Raw genomic sequence first — 13,857 nt, forward strand, 5'->3', positions numbered from 1 at the left:
ACACCACCACACACACACACACACACACACACACACACACACACACACGCAAACACAATGTGGTACTCTCTTGCTATAGCATTCCTTTTATGTGTGAGACCAGCATCCCAGCCTGAGAAGGAGATATCATGTGAATAGAACAATAATAAATAATAATTCAAATTCTTCTTCTCTGGCAGAAGTCTATGCAACAATATTTAGAGTGTGCTGAGGATCTCAGCATTCTCCCCTTCTATAAGCCATTTCAAGCTTCTCTATACCACTATTATCAGAAAAAAATTGTACCACTTTCCTGGACCCTGCTTCTATCCTCTGCTCTGTCTTCACCTTAGTTTTCCCTCCAGACTTTTTGAAAAGGAACATGTGTCCATCCATCACCCAAGTTCCAAGTTCTGGGAGATGTCCTTGTAGATTCCTCCCCCTCTTCCTCACCCTAAATCCCATCATCTCTTGATTACTAGTTGATCAATAGTAGTTCTTTTGGTATAGTCCCCAACCAGCAGCATCAAGATCACCTGGGAATCTGTTATTTATAATATATTTTGAATCATTTTCCTTCCAGTGACTGCATTTATTGAGGCATATACCATTTCTTGCCCCAATAATTACAGCAACATCCTAGTTGGCCTGCCTGCTTCTCATCTTTCACCCCTCAACTCTGTCCTCGTCAAACTGTCAGAGAGTATTCTAGGAAGACATGCCCTCCCAAACGTAAGATCCCTGAATGTTTCTTGATACCTGTGACAGTATTTTCAAGTGTGCTTGATCATAAGATTATTTAAAAATTTAGATTATGGGGTCCTACCTTAGAATCTCCAGAGTGATTCCTCTGATCAGAGGAGCCTAGGAAATGTGGATCTGAAGATAGATGATCATCTAAATTCCCTTGCCAGGCACACAAGGTTCTCCCTAAATTTGTTCCTAGTTACAGCTCTCATTTTATCCTGCTATTATGTGCCTTTAACACCCTCTTCAAACATACTCTTCCCCCATTTCCTATCCTTCAATCGCCGATCACTTGGATTAAACCCTCTCCTCTGTGCTCATATAGTGCTGAGAGCATTCCTCTATCACTCAGTTATTGTCAAAACTGAGTTATTGACACCCCTGGCTGACAACTGTTCAAGTCCCAGCTTACTCATTGATAACACTGCTCCTTTAGTCAGAGTTCCTAGATGCACGCAACAGAAACTGACAGTGGTGAAATTACCCAGACAGGTAATTTACTGAAAGGACATAGCGTGGCTCATAGACTGACAGAAGGTGATGGAGTTAGTCTCCAGGAAACTGTCAAAAAGCAAGGAAGCCTAGACAGCCAAGGTCATTCACGGCAACAATCTAAAAGCTACCTGCTTTGATACTAGTCGTTGAACACTTGGCATTGCTGGAGTTGGATTACTGTCATACTTATTCTATCCACACATAATGTCTCAGCTAACCTTATGTTTGCATCCTTATCTCAAATCCCAGATAGCTTCATCTCTTTGATTGACTTAAATCATGTCCCCACATTCTAGCTCAGTAGTTCTTATGGTATAGTCCCCAACCGGCAGCATCAAGATCACCTGGGAATTTGTTAGAAACACAAATTCTCAAACCCCCTGGGGATAGGGCTCAGCAATCTATGTTTTAAAAAGTTTTCCGTGTGATTTTGATTTATGCTAAGGTTTCGTGACTACTGTTGTAACCACAGCGAGGCTGGAGGAAGCAGTATTTGGCCACTTCAGTTCCATAGTGGGACCAATGCCCACTTGCTAGGAGATTACTAAAAGGCAGGAAGGATGTTCAGAAGTTGTATAGCAAAGAAACAAACAAAAAGAAGCAGATATCCACTGTATGTTTTTACAATCCTCAATTTCAGGAAGACTAGGTATTTCCTAATATCATAAAAATAATAAGTACTGGAACAATTCAAACTCAGTAACCCCTGTCTCTACTTCTCCACATTCCACATTTTATGACCTATTTTGTCAATGGTAAATACCTGACATTCATTTCAATTTCATCTATGTGAACATGACCTCATATTTTAAAATCAGATACGAAAATAGCTTTGTTTACTGGATTGTGTTAACAGCACCTATTTATGCAAGCTTTGTCTACAACACTGATAAATATGGGGTGTAGCTTTCCCTGACAGCTCTTTCTGCAGAGTTTATAGAATTAACCATTTAAATATTTGATTTTCACTCAGCTGACATCTTAAAGCACCCATGGGTCCCATTTCACATAATCAACCTCCAAAACAAAATTGTATCATTTACACATCCACTTAAAAATAGTAACATTATTATTTTTGTTATTAGGTAATATTTATTTAGTGCTTGACATGTGCTAGGCACCATTTTGAGTTCTTTACATGTCTTATGTCATTTATTATTATAACCTTACTAGTGAAGTACTTACACTAGGCCGGGCGCGGTGGCTCAAGCCTATAATCCCAGCACTTTGGGAGGCTGAGATGGGCGGATCACGAGGTCAGGAGATCGAGACCATCCTGGCTAACACGGTGAAACCCCGTTCTCCACTAAAAAATACAAAAAACTAGCCGGGAGAGGTGGCGGTCGCCTGTTGTCCCAGGTACTCGGGAGGCTGAGGCAGGAGAATGGCGTAAACCCGGGAGGCGGAGCTTGCAGTGAGCTGAGATTCGGCCACTGCACTCCAGCCTGGGAGGCAGAGCGAGACTCCGTCTCAAAAAAAAAAAAAAGTACTTACACTATTCTCATTTTTATGAGAAAAAGTGAGATGAAATTATTTTGACAAATTCACATAGCTAGTAAGTGGTGGATCTGGGATCTTATTCAGAGCAGTTGGCTTCATACCAGTCATCCTAACCATATGGTGACCAAGTGTTCTGGTTTTTCTGGGACTGGGGGATTCCTCAGGACACAGGGCTTTCAATACTAGGATGGTTGGTCCTATTACAATCATCATACCGATCTGCAAAATAAACTTAGGTCTCCTTTTTTCTAAACTTAATGGCATTCAGAATGCATCAAGCTGCTATGAACTAAATGTTGGTGTCTCCCCTAAGATTCATATGTTGAAGACTAATGCCCAATATGATGGTATTTGGAGTTGGGGCCTGTGGCAGCTTATGAATATGGGGCCCTCACAAAAGGAATTAGTGCACTTATAAGAAGAAGGAGAGAGCTTCCTCTCTCCCTCTGCTCCATCATATGAAGATACAAAAGGCATTCATCTGCAAAGCAGGAAGTGTGCCCTCACCAGACACTGGATGTGCCGGCACCTTGATCTTGGACTTCCTGACCTCCAGGACTGTGAGGAATAAATTTCTGCTGGTTAAGTCTCACAGTGTATGGCATTTTTATTATGGCAGTCCAAACTGACTTAGATAGAAGGTGCTGGCTGACATCCATTGTTCCAGCAAAAATGGAGCCACATGGGCATATGGGGGCATACGGGTCTCCAGTGTCTCTATTCTACTTTCATCATTCCACAGTGTCTATCACTTAATGACAGAAAGGCCCTTTCAGAGGAGAGGATTTACCCGAAAGAGCTTTGCTGTTCTGAAGAAGCCCCTGGATTTCCCCACATATTCCTGTCCAAACGAGGACAAGAGATTCCAAAAGTATGATTTAATATAAATTACTCCAGTGTTTCCACAAGAACTTAAAATTCTTTAACAAAAACTTCAACCAGTTTATAAATGGGAGCTATAAAGGAGACAATGGAATAAGAAACTGAAGAGAAGGATAATGAGGAAAGGAAGATAGAAGAGCTAGAATATTTAGTGATGATTTAAGTTACTTACCAGATTAGTACTGAGGAAGGTAGCACATGCAGTGTTCTTCAAACAACACACAGCACTTTACGCTTGCAGAGAGGAGTGCTCCATGATACTGGGGTTATGTCAATAATTCTCACCTCCAAACCTCAGGAAGGAACAGCTGTCAGCCTCCTAATGTAACATTTCAAACATCCTTCCTAGACGTGACTTTTCTGTTAACTGAGACATCCGGTTAGATATCAAAATAATTGCACTTTAAAGAAAGTAAAGGGTCTTGATGAATTTCTTCTGTGCCCATTCCCATCTCCACAGACAATCCCTTTAGGTATTTGTTTCTTCTGGTAGTTACTTCTTTAAATGGCTGTTACTGCTAGATAATAATCTTAGGCAGCTAGTTCTAGATTTCCCAGTTTTCTTATTATTTATAGATGTTCTGCTCTAGTAAGAAATTATTTAACACATTAACGACAACTTTCACTTCTCCCCAGTGTAGCTATGTCAATATTTGTACTTCTCTGTTGATTACCTTTTTAATTTTAGATAATGTAGCTCGCCTTCATTGTTGTTCTCTCCACTTTATAAGGATGTTAGCCCCTTTACTACTCCTTTCCACCTTCTAGCCTCTGACATGTGTACTTGTACTATAATATTTCAAAGGTAATACCATTTATATGCCATCCTATAAACATGCTATTTGATGCTTTCACATGGCATGATTCTAAAAGTTAAAAATCAATAAAGTGTTTATTTACATCTTTATAATTATGTAAATATTGTTTACTACCCAGTTGAATATCATGATTACATTTATTTCCTGTGGTTTTTTTAGTTCGAAAATGCTTTCTTATTTCTATGCATTATTTGTTTATGTCATCTCCTTAAGTCATTTTAAGAATAATATCAAATATCTCAGGTCCCTTTGATTTCCTTGTGATCTCCATCCCAGATCCTCTTAACTCTGGCTTCATTCTGACCTGTAGACAGGTTCTCTAGATCAACTGTAGAGCCATCATCATTGTACTTTCCTTTACTAACTTTCTAAATTACATTTTACTCTGCCATAGGCTATATCTTCCTCTCTCTTCATCCCCTCATTCTTTTTGCTGGAGCACATACTCAAGTAACTTCTCAGGAAAGGATAAAAGTTCCAAGTGTTGGCCAGGCGCAGTGGCTCACGCCTGTAATCCCAATACTTTGGGAGACTGAGGCGGGTAGATCACGAGGTCAGGAGATGGAGACCATCCTAACTAACATGGTGAAACCCCGTCTCTACTAAAAATACAAAAAATTAGCCGGGTGTGGTGGCAGGCGCCTGCAGTCCCTGCTACTTGGGAGGCTGAGGCAGGAGAATGGCATGAACCCAGGAGGCAGAGCTTGCAGTGAGCCAAGATCGCACCACTGCACTCCAGCCTAGGCGACAGAGCAAGACTCTGTCAAAAAAAAAAAAAAGTTTCAAGTGTTTGCACTTCTAAAAATAACTTTATCATACCCTTGTAGTTGATTGCTAATTTGACTGTATAAACAATTCTAGATGGAAATTATTTTCCCCTTCAAATTTTAAAGGCTTTATTCTAGTGTTTTTTAGTCTGATTCTGTTTCCTTAATAGCCTACTTTCTTTCACTAGAAACTTTTTAGAATATTTCATGTATCCCTTGTGTTCAAAAATTTCATAGTTATGTCTAGTTTTCATTGTGCTGGGAGCTTACTAGGTTTTTTATTTTTTTGGTTTTGAGTTTGTGTTTGTTTGTTTCATTTGTAGGCTACTGTCCTTCAGTTTGAGGTATTCTCTAAAATATCAACCTTCAAACTTTTTTATCCTAGATCTTCTTTACACTCTTAAAAAACATTGGAGACACTAAAGATATTTTGTTTACTGCATCTATCAATATTTAATATACTAGAAATTTAAATTCAAAAATGTAAAAAAATGTATTATTTCAAACTATTTTAATAAAAAAATTGCAAGTTAACATTGATAATACACATTTTTATGAAAATATACTTTCCAAAACAAAAGGATTAAGGTTAAAAATAGCATTGCGTTTGACAATCTCTATAATATCTTACAAGAAGACAACTGATTCTTGTATTTGCTTCTGCATTCAATCTATTGAGATATGTCTTTTGGTTACGATAAAGAAAAGGGAGGCCCTCAGAGGTCCTCGGATCGTACCTTGAGAACTGCTGTTCCAGTTCTTTGATAATTCCTCCTTTCCAATTTTACTATTCTCTTTTTATGGAATCCCATTAGTTATATGTTGGGTCTCACATATTGATAATTTCCTATCTCTGAATTTTACTCCTGTATTCTACAACTCTTCATCCTTTGTAATATTTTCAAGGACATTTCTTTAATTTGAAGTCTAACTTATTTGTTTATTTTTGTGTGTGAAAAAAATTTTCAGAGAAGCCTTTCTTATTTCCTGATTATTACTTAGTATACTATCTTCTTTTACTGGATGGAAATTTTTAATGAAACTGTATAAGGATACCAGAGGTTTTTGTTTATTTGTTTGTTTGTTTTGAGACAGAGTCTCACTCTGTTGCCCAGGCTGGAGTGCAGTGGCGCAATCTCGGCTCACTGCAAGCTCCACCTCCTGGGTTCACACCATTCTCCTGCCTCAGCCTCCCGAGTAGCTGGGACTACAGGCAACCGCCACCACCCCTGGCTAATCTTTGTATTTTTAGTAGAGATGGGGTTTCACCGTGTTAGCCAGGATGGTCTCAATCTCCTGACCTCGTGATCCGCCCGTCTCGGCCTTCCAAAGTGCTGGGATTACAGGCGTGAGCCACCGCACCCAGCCCCAGTGAGAGGTTTTTAAAATGTTTTTCTATTCCCTGTATCATTTGTTTTTAATGGTCACTTTTAAGACTGAGGCAACGGAAAGCTGATTGAGATACCTGGATATGAGGACGGAATTTGTCAATTACCAGATTTACTTCTGAGACGACGTTGCAAGTCAGTCATTTCACTGGAGATGCCTAAATGTCTGAATGGAATTGGCTTTATCTGGGGGGCACTGATATCTTTACTTTTGGGCTGGAGTGGTAGTAATGCACATGGTATGTCCAAATCCCGAGACAGTCCAGAGATCTGTGGGGCTGATCAGCAACCTCTTCGACTGTTTCTTCTTAGTGCATGTTACACAGTCCTGCTTCTCTCCCACTTCATCAGTTTTCATATTCCATCTACTTCCTATTTCTTTAAAATTTCTTTATGTCTCACATTGGTGAGTATTCTTAACTCTGTCTTTTTAACTGTAAATTCGTGTCCTCAGTCTGCTATCTTTAAGCAGAGCCATGCTCTCTTTTACATTTACAATTCATAATTTTAATGCTTTGCAATTCCTTTTTCTTATTATTTGTTTATTTATTTATTTATTTTTTGAGACAGAGTCTCGCTCTGTCACCCAGGCTGGAGTACAGTGGCGCAATCTCAGCTCACTGCCAGCTCCGCCTCCCTGATTCACGCCATTCTCCTGCCTCAGCCTCCCGAGTAGCTGAGACTCCAGGCACCTGCCACCACACCCAGCTAATTTTTTGTATTTTTAGTAGAGACAGGTTTTCACTGTGTTAGCCTTGATCTCAGGAGATAGACTTGATCTCCTGACCTCGTGATTCGCCCGCCTCGGCCTCCCAAAGTGCTGGGGTTACAGGTGTGAGCCACTGTGCCTGGCCTCCTGCAATTCCTTTTTCAAAACATCTTGACATTTGTTATTTTATTTTATCCCTATAATGCTCTCCAGAAGTGAGAACAATATGTATTTTCATGTCTAGTTTTTGGGTGATGAAATTGAGTGCAAGAGAAGTTGAGTATCTTATCCAGTAATATTCAAGAGATAAAGAAAAAGTTGGAAATAGGACCTGGATCTCCTCATTTCTATGGTGGTTTGCTTTCCATTATATGAAGCTGTCTCACGCAAAAGAATTGGATTTGGTATCAGAAGAGCTCAGTTTAAATTCTGGCCTTACTATTTACTTGATGGGTGACAACCAGGGTTTTGGTTTCTGCAATTGTAATTGGGGATTATAATAATTGCCCTACTTATTCTTCAGAGAGTTGTTATGATTAATAAAATGAGGCAATATTTGTAAAATTGCCTTATAAACCGTGTAATTCAATATACATGTTAAATATAAATTTCCTAAATAACTAATTGGTATATACTTTAACTTTTTTTATTTTCAAGGTAGACTGTGTGAAAGAGGTATTTTACTCATATAGTTCCAAATTCAAAAGAGTAAAAAAATATATATATAGAAAATGATTGCTTCTATGGCTACCTCGATCCATCTCATCTCCCTATCTCCTAGCAATGTGTAAGAGCAACTGCTTCCACAAAGCCTTGACAATTTAGTTGTCAAATCTCTGGATCTTTGACATTCTAAAAGAAGTAGAAAATAGTAAAAATGGTTGCTCTGGTTATCTATCACTATACTTTAAAAAGGCACTTTAAATCAGTTCACAGTGGCTTAAAACATAACAATTACTTAACTTGTTTCAAATCTTCAGTTTCCCCAAGCTTGATGAGGACAGCTCCATCCAGGGCCAACTGGGCAACTCAACTGAGGCTGGAGGACATTCCTCCAGGAGGGATACTTACATGGCTGGCAAGTCAGTACTGACTGTTGCTTCCTGTCCACATGGGGGCCTCCCAACTGAGAGGCTTGTGCTTCCTCACTGCATCGTGGCTGGGTTTTAAGAGAAAGAGACAGAGGAAGTGGAAACTGTGTTTCCTAAAGCCTTGGCTCAGAAATTGGCCCAGTAATACCCCTGCTGTATGCTTTTGGTTGCAAAGCTACAGAACTCAGATTTAAGGGAAAGAGACACAGACTTCACCTCCTAATGGAAAGAGTGTCAAATAATTCTGGGGCCGTGTTTTGAAACCACAAACATGGTATTATTTGATTCAGCATTTCTCTTTTCATGAGTGCAGATGAGTATCCTCTTATAAATCTAAAGGCCAAAGACAGTATTGCCTGTGCTGTACTGTCTGTTCATATTCTTTGCCTATTTTTTTCTATGTATTTAATAGACATCATTATTTAGTTAGTTAGTTAGTTATTTGACAAAGTCTGGCTCTGTCGCCCAGGCTGGAGTGCAGTGGCACAATCTTGGCTCACTGCAAGCTCCACCTCCCGGGTTCAAGCGATCCTGCCACCTCAGCCTCCTGAGCAGCTGGGATTACAGGTGCGCACCACCGTGCCTGGCTCATTTTTGTATTTTCTGTAGAGATAGGGTTTCACCATGTTGCCCAGGCTGGTCTTGAACTCCTGGGCTCAAACATTCAGTCCACCTCCTTGACCTCCCAAAGTTCTGGGATTACGGGCATGAGCCTTTTTTAAGTTGGTGCAAAAGTAAACTTAAATATTAGGTTGGTGGAAAAAAAATGTAATTGCGGTTTTTGCCATTACTAGTGTGGCAAAAAGCACAATTACTTTTGCATCAACCTAATATTTACTTGAAGAAGATGCTCATGTAAGAGGGAGGTGAGCCTTTTCTTTGTCATATGAGTACAAATAATGCTTCCCAGTTTTTCATTGGTCTGTCCTTTGAATTGGCTTATCATATGTTTACCTCCATGCAGAAGTTTTTGTTTTGACTTGTTTTAATGTACTTGAATTTTACAATCTTTTCTAAAATGGTTTATGGCTTTGAGTCTATAATTAGAAAGATCTTCCTCCTCTATGAGAATTTACTCATGTTTTTGCTGTTTGATTTTTCTACATTTAAAATATTAACTCATTAAGAGTAATTTATGTTGATGTATGCATAAGGTATTTTTATTTTTCAAAATGAACTTGACTATTACCTCCACTTCATTTCATCACCCTATTAAAAAAATTAAGAATGCTTAAGTTATTCCATAAAATATGATGCTGGCTCAGTGCTCTTTTCAGCATTGTTAATGCTGATCAGTTGCTTTTTCTCTTTGGATCCATCAAGTAATGAATTACAGTTCATAGTATTATCTTACATTTCTAAAATAAACCCCACCTTGTAATGACTTATTCTTTTAAGAACTACTGAGCTTTATTTGCTAGTATTTTCAGATTTTTGTACTTTATTGATAAATGAGATTAGTCTCCATATTCTCCTTTTGGTGTGATCTTTGTAATTTCCTTGTTATCAATGTTATACTTCCTTCATAAAATGTACCTAAAGACTTTTCTTTTTTTTTTTAATGATCTGAAACAATTTAAGTAGCATTGGAATTTTGTGGTCTCTAAATGTTTTGTAGAATCCTCCAGGGAAACCATTTGAAGAAACAAAAGCAACTTTTTGACTTATTTGATTTCCTTTTTAGAACATCTACCTAGATTTTCTATCATCTGGATGAATACATCATATTTTTCTAGAACATTATTTCTTTCATCCAGGTTTTCACAATTATTTTCAATTATTTTTGTAAAGTTAAACCAAAAAAAAAAAAAAAACTCTTATGATTCTTTTTATTTCCTTTCTTTTTGCATGAATGTACCTTAATATCTGTAGTCTGAGAATTTTATAAGCTCATTTGCATGAGCTGCAATGTTAAACTGTTTGTTTTTATTTCCCATTTTAGAAAGAAAAATTTCCATTGTAATGTTAAGCTCTTGGGCTTTATTTAATTATTGCCACAAAACTCTGCACGATAGATTTATTTAGGCAAAAATTCTGTCCTCTTATGAATATTAAAGTCTACTTTAACCAGATTTATATGAAATTCTTCCCTAGAAGGACATTTTGGTGATTATGTACTGAGTATTTTAACTGTTCAAATAAGGACACAAGCCCCTGACCATCCCTCCCTGCAGGTGCATAAGACATAACACCTGCTATAAACAACACCTTAAGAAAGCTTAAAGGTTTTTATTTAATTTCAGAGACCACCAATGAAAGTCCATGAATTCAATCAACCTGCAAGTTATTTACTTGAATGGAGAGTATTGGTACATAATTAAACATTCCATGGAACTTGGGATTCTGTATTAATCACTCAGATTTATAATTCTGTGTTTACCTCATATACTTCAGTAAACACATTCTTTGTATTTCCATGAGGCTTGTATTTCTTAGAGACAGTAATAACCTAATTCATTTACTTGAAATGTTTATTTTCATTTACATAGGAAAGAAAGAATACGTTTCCCTACTTCAAGAACATAGAGGCAGCACAAACTATTGCTTTCTTCTTGAGTCTTGTAAGGCTTAGCTATTTGTTTTCAAAAATGTTGTGACTGATGAGAAAACTGGGCTCAGAGAAGCACAGTGGCTTTCTCTGGGGCACATGGTTATTAACGGCTGAACTGAACCTGGAGTTGAAGTTTCTTAATTCCTTCCCCCTCAGATCTTACAGCTCAATAGTGGAGACAAATACATCAGATGAATGCAAGAGAATCTGCCATCATCCTTCATGACAAGATGAAAAAGGAGAACATGATCACTTTCAGACTGGGAAATTCTGAAGACCTTGCAAGACAGGTTAGATCTGAGCAGAGTTTTGAAGCTAGTCAGTCTTTGGGAGGAGAATGGAGGACACCCCGCCAGACGGGACCAGCAGAACAAAGACCTGAGTTTCCCAGAGAAAACCCAGGAGCAAACCCAGGACTCAACCAGGAGCAGGATAGCAGGTCTGGTGGCAGTAGCGGGTATGTGCCTGGAGTAGGGGGAAAAAAAAGAGGGAAAGAAGTTGAAAAAAGATCATGGAGAGCTCTGAGTTATAGGATGAAGAAATGAAATGTATCTCTCGGTAATTGGAAGTTTTAGGAATGCTCCTCTTGGGAGAGGAGCTGGAGGACTGGCTCTCAGTGAGTGGCAGGAGACTTACTGTATACACTTTGTAATACTTGAAGTACTTCCATGTGTATTTATTACTTTGTAAAGAGACAAAATATAAAAATAAGTCGTTAAAACCACAACAATGAAAAATTTATCTGAGCAGGAAATTGCCACAAAGGAAAAAGGTCAGAATCCCGTGTTGATCAATGCCAGCAAACTCCATGAAGCAATTCACCTCTAAGACACTCTAGGGACCGGGCGCAGTGGCTCACGCCTGTAATCCTAGCACTTTGGGAGGCCGAGACGGGGGGATCACGAGGTCAGGAGATGGAGACCATCTTGGCTAACATGGTGAAACCCCATCTCTACTAAAAATACAAAAAAAAGAACCGGGCGTGGTGGCGGGCGTCTATAGTCCCAGCTACTCGGGAGGCTGAGGCAGGAGAAGGGCGGGAACCCGGAAGGCGGAGGTGGCAGTGAGCTGAGATCGCGCCACTGCACTCCAGCCTGGGCGACAGAGCAAGACTCTGCCTCAAAAATAAAAATAAAAATAAAAAAGACACTCTGGGTTGTGTTTTCTCTCTTGGGTAAGAGACAAATGGAAGAGGAAGAAAGTGAGCTCAGGAGAAACGTTGTCTCCCAGACCTGAAGCAATCAATATGCTTTGATAATTTTCCTATCAGGTAATAATTTAAGCTCCAGAGAGAGAGAGAGGTTCAAAAATCTACGGTGCGCCGTAACCCTATTAATAAATCATAAAGATAAAAAACAGCTGTTAGAACAGGGTCACAAAGGAGAACAAGTACAAGTTTAGAGAACATTAAATGAACCCATCTGCCGAGAATGTTGTTTCTTATATTTTTGTGTGTAAAGTCAGTGAGTCAGCAAGTTCTTCATTTTTGTTTGAAAAGCAGCTGAAGAGCATAGCTAGTTCAGAGATCAGAAACCAAGGAATCCTGGAGAAGTATCCTGCAGCTTAGGGGCCTTTACCCAAAGTAACCAGAAAAGCTCTGAATCTGAAATGCTTACAATGAAACATGCCCCCACGAAATCCAGCTAATAACAGAGATGTGGTTTCATTACTGTGATTTTAATTTGTCTGTAATGGACACAGTCAAGGAAACAATCAACACAGTAGAGAGACGACCTATGGGATGGGAGAAAACATTTGCAAACCATACATCTGATGAGGGTTCAAAATCTCTAAGGAACGCAAACAACTCAATAGTTAGAAAACAAATAACCCAATTTAAAAATAGGAAACACATCTGAACAAACATTTCTCAAAAGAAGTCACACAAATGGCCAACAGGCATATGAAAAATGCCCAATGTCACTAATCATCAGAGAAAGCAAATTAAAACCACAATGAGATATCACCTCACACCTGTTAGAATAACTATTATCAAAAAGACAAAAGATAAATTTTGGTGAGGATGTGGAAAAAAGGGAATTCTTGTACATTGTTAGTGTGAATGTCAATTAGTGCTGTAATTCTGGGAAATAGTAAAAAGGTTCCTCAAAAAAGTAAAAATAGAACCACCATATGATCCAGCAATCCTACTTCTGGGTACATGTACAAAGGAAATGAAATCAGTGTGTCAAAGAAATAGCTACACTCCCCTGTTCATTACAGCATTATTCACAATAGCCAAGATATGGACTCAAACTAAGTATCCATCAGCATAGGAATGGATAAAGAAAATATGGTATATATGCACAATGGAGTACTACTTAACCCTGAAAAAAACCAAAAATGTTGTCACTTGTGACAACATAGATAAATCTAGGAGATATTAAGTGAAATAAACCAGGTACAGAAAAATACTGCATGTTCTCACCTATACTTGGAATCTAAAAACTTTGAACTCATACAAGTAAGGAGTAAAATGGTAGTTACCAGGGAACTGTAGTCGAGGAGGGAGTTGAGATGTTGGTCAAAGGACACAAAGTTTAAGTTAGATAGGAGGAATAAGTTCAATAGATCTATCGTAAAACATGGTGGCTATAGTTAATACCAATATATTATAGTCTTGAAAATTGCTAAGAAATGTTAAGTATTCTCACTCCCTAAAAAATAAGTAAGTTAATTAGCTCAATTTAGCCATTTTACAATGTATACATATTCCAAAAGGATGTGTTGTATGTGATCAGTAAAGATCATTTTTACTTGTCAATTAAAATTGTTTTTCATTTTTAAAAAACAGACATTTGGTTTTATGTCTGAGATTTTAATCTGTATGTAATGGACAGACTGAATTTGAATTATATCTGGGTTCTTGTGATGGTTTTATGAAAACGGATATCAAGATAGAGTGAAATAGGCTGTGTACACCACTATTG

This window comes from Macaca thibetana, chromosome 8, assembly GCF_024542745.1.
Source record: "Macaca thibetana thibetana isolate TM-01 chromosome 8, ASM2454274v1, whole genome shotgun sequence".
Lineage (NCBI taxonomy): Eukaryota > Metazoa > Chordata > Mammalia > Primates > Cercopithecidae > Macaca > Macaca thibetana.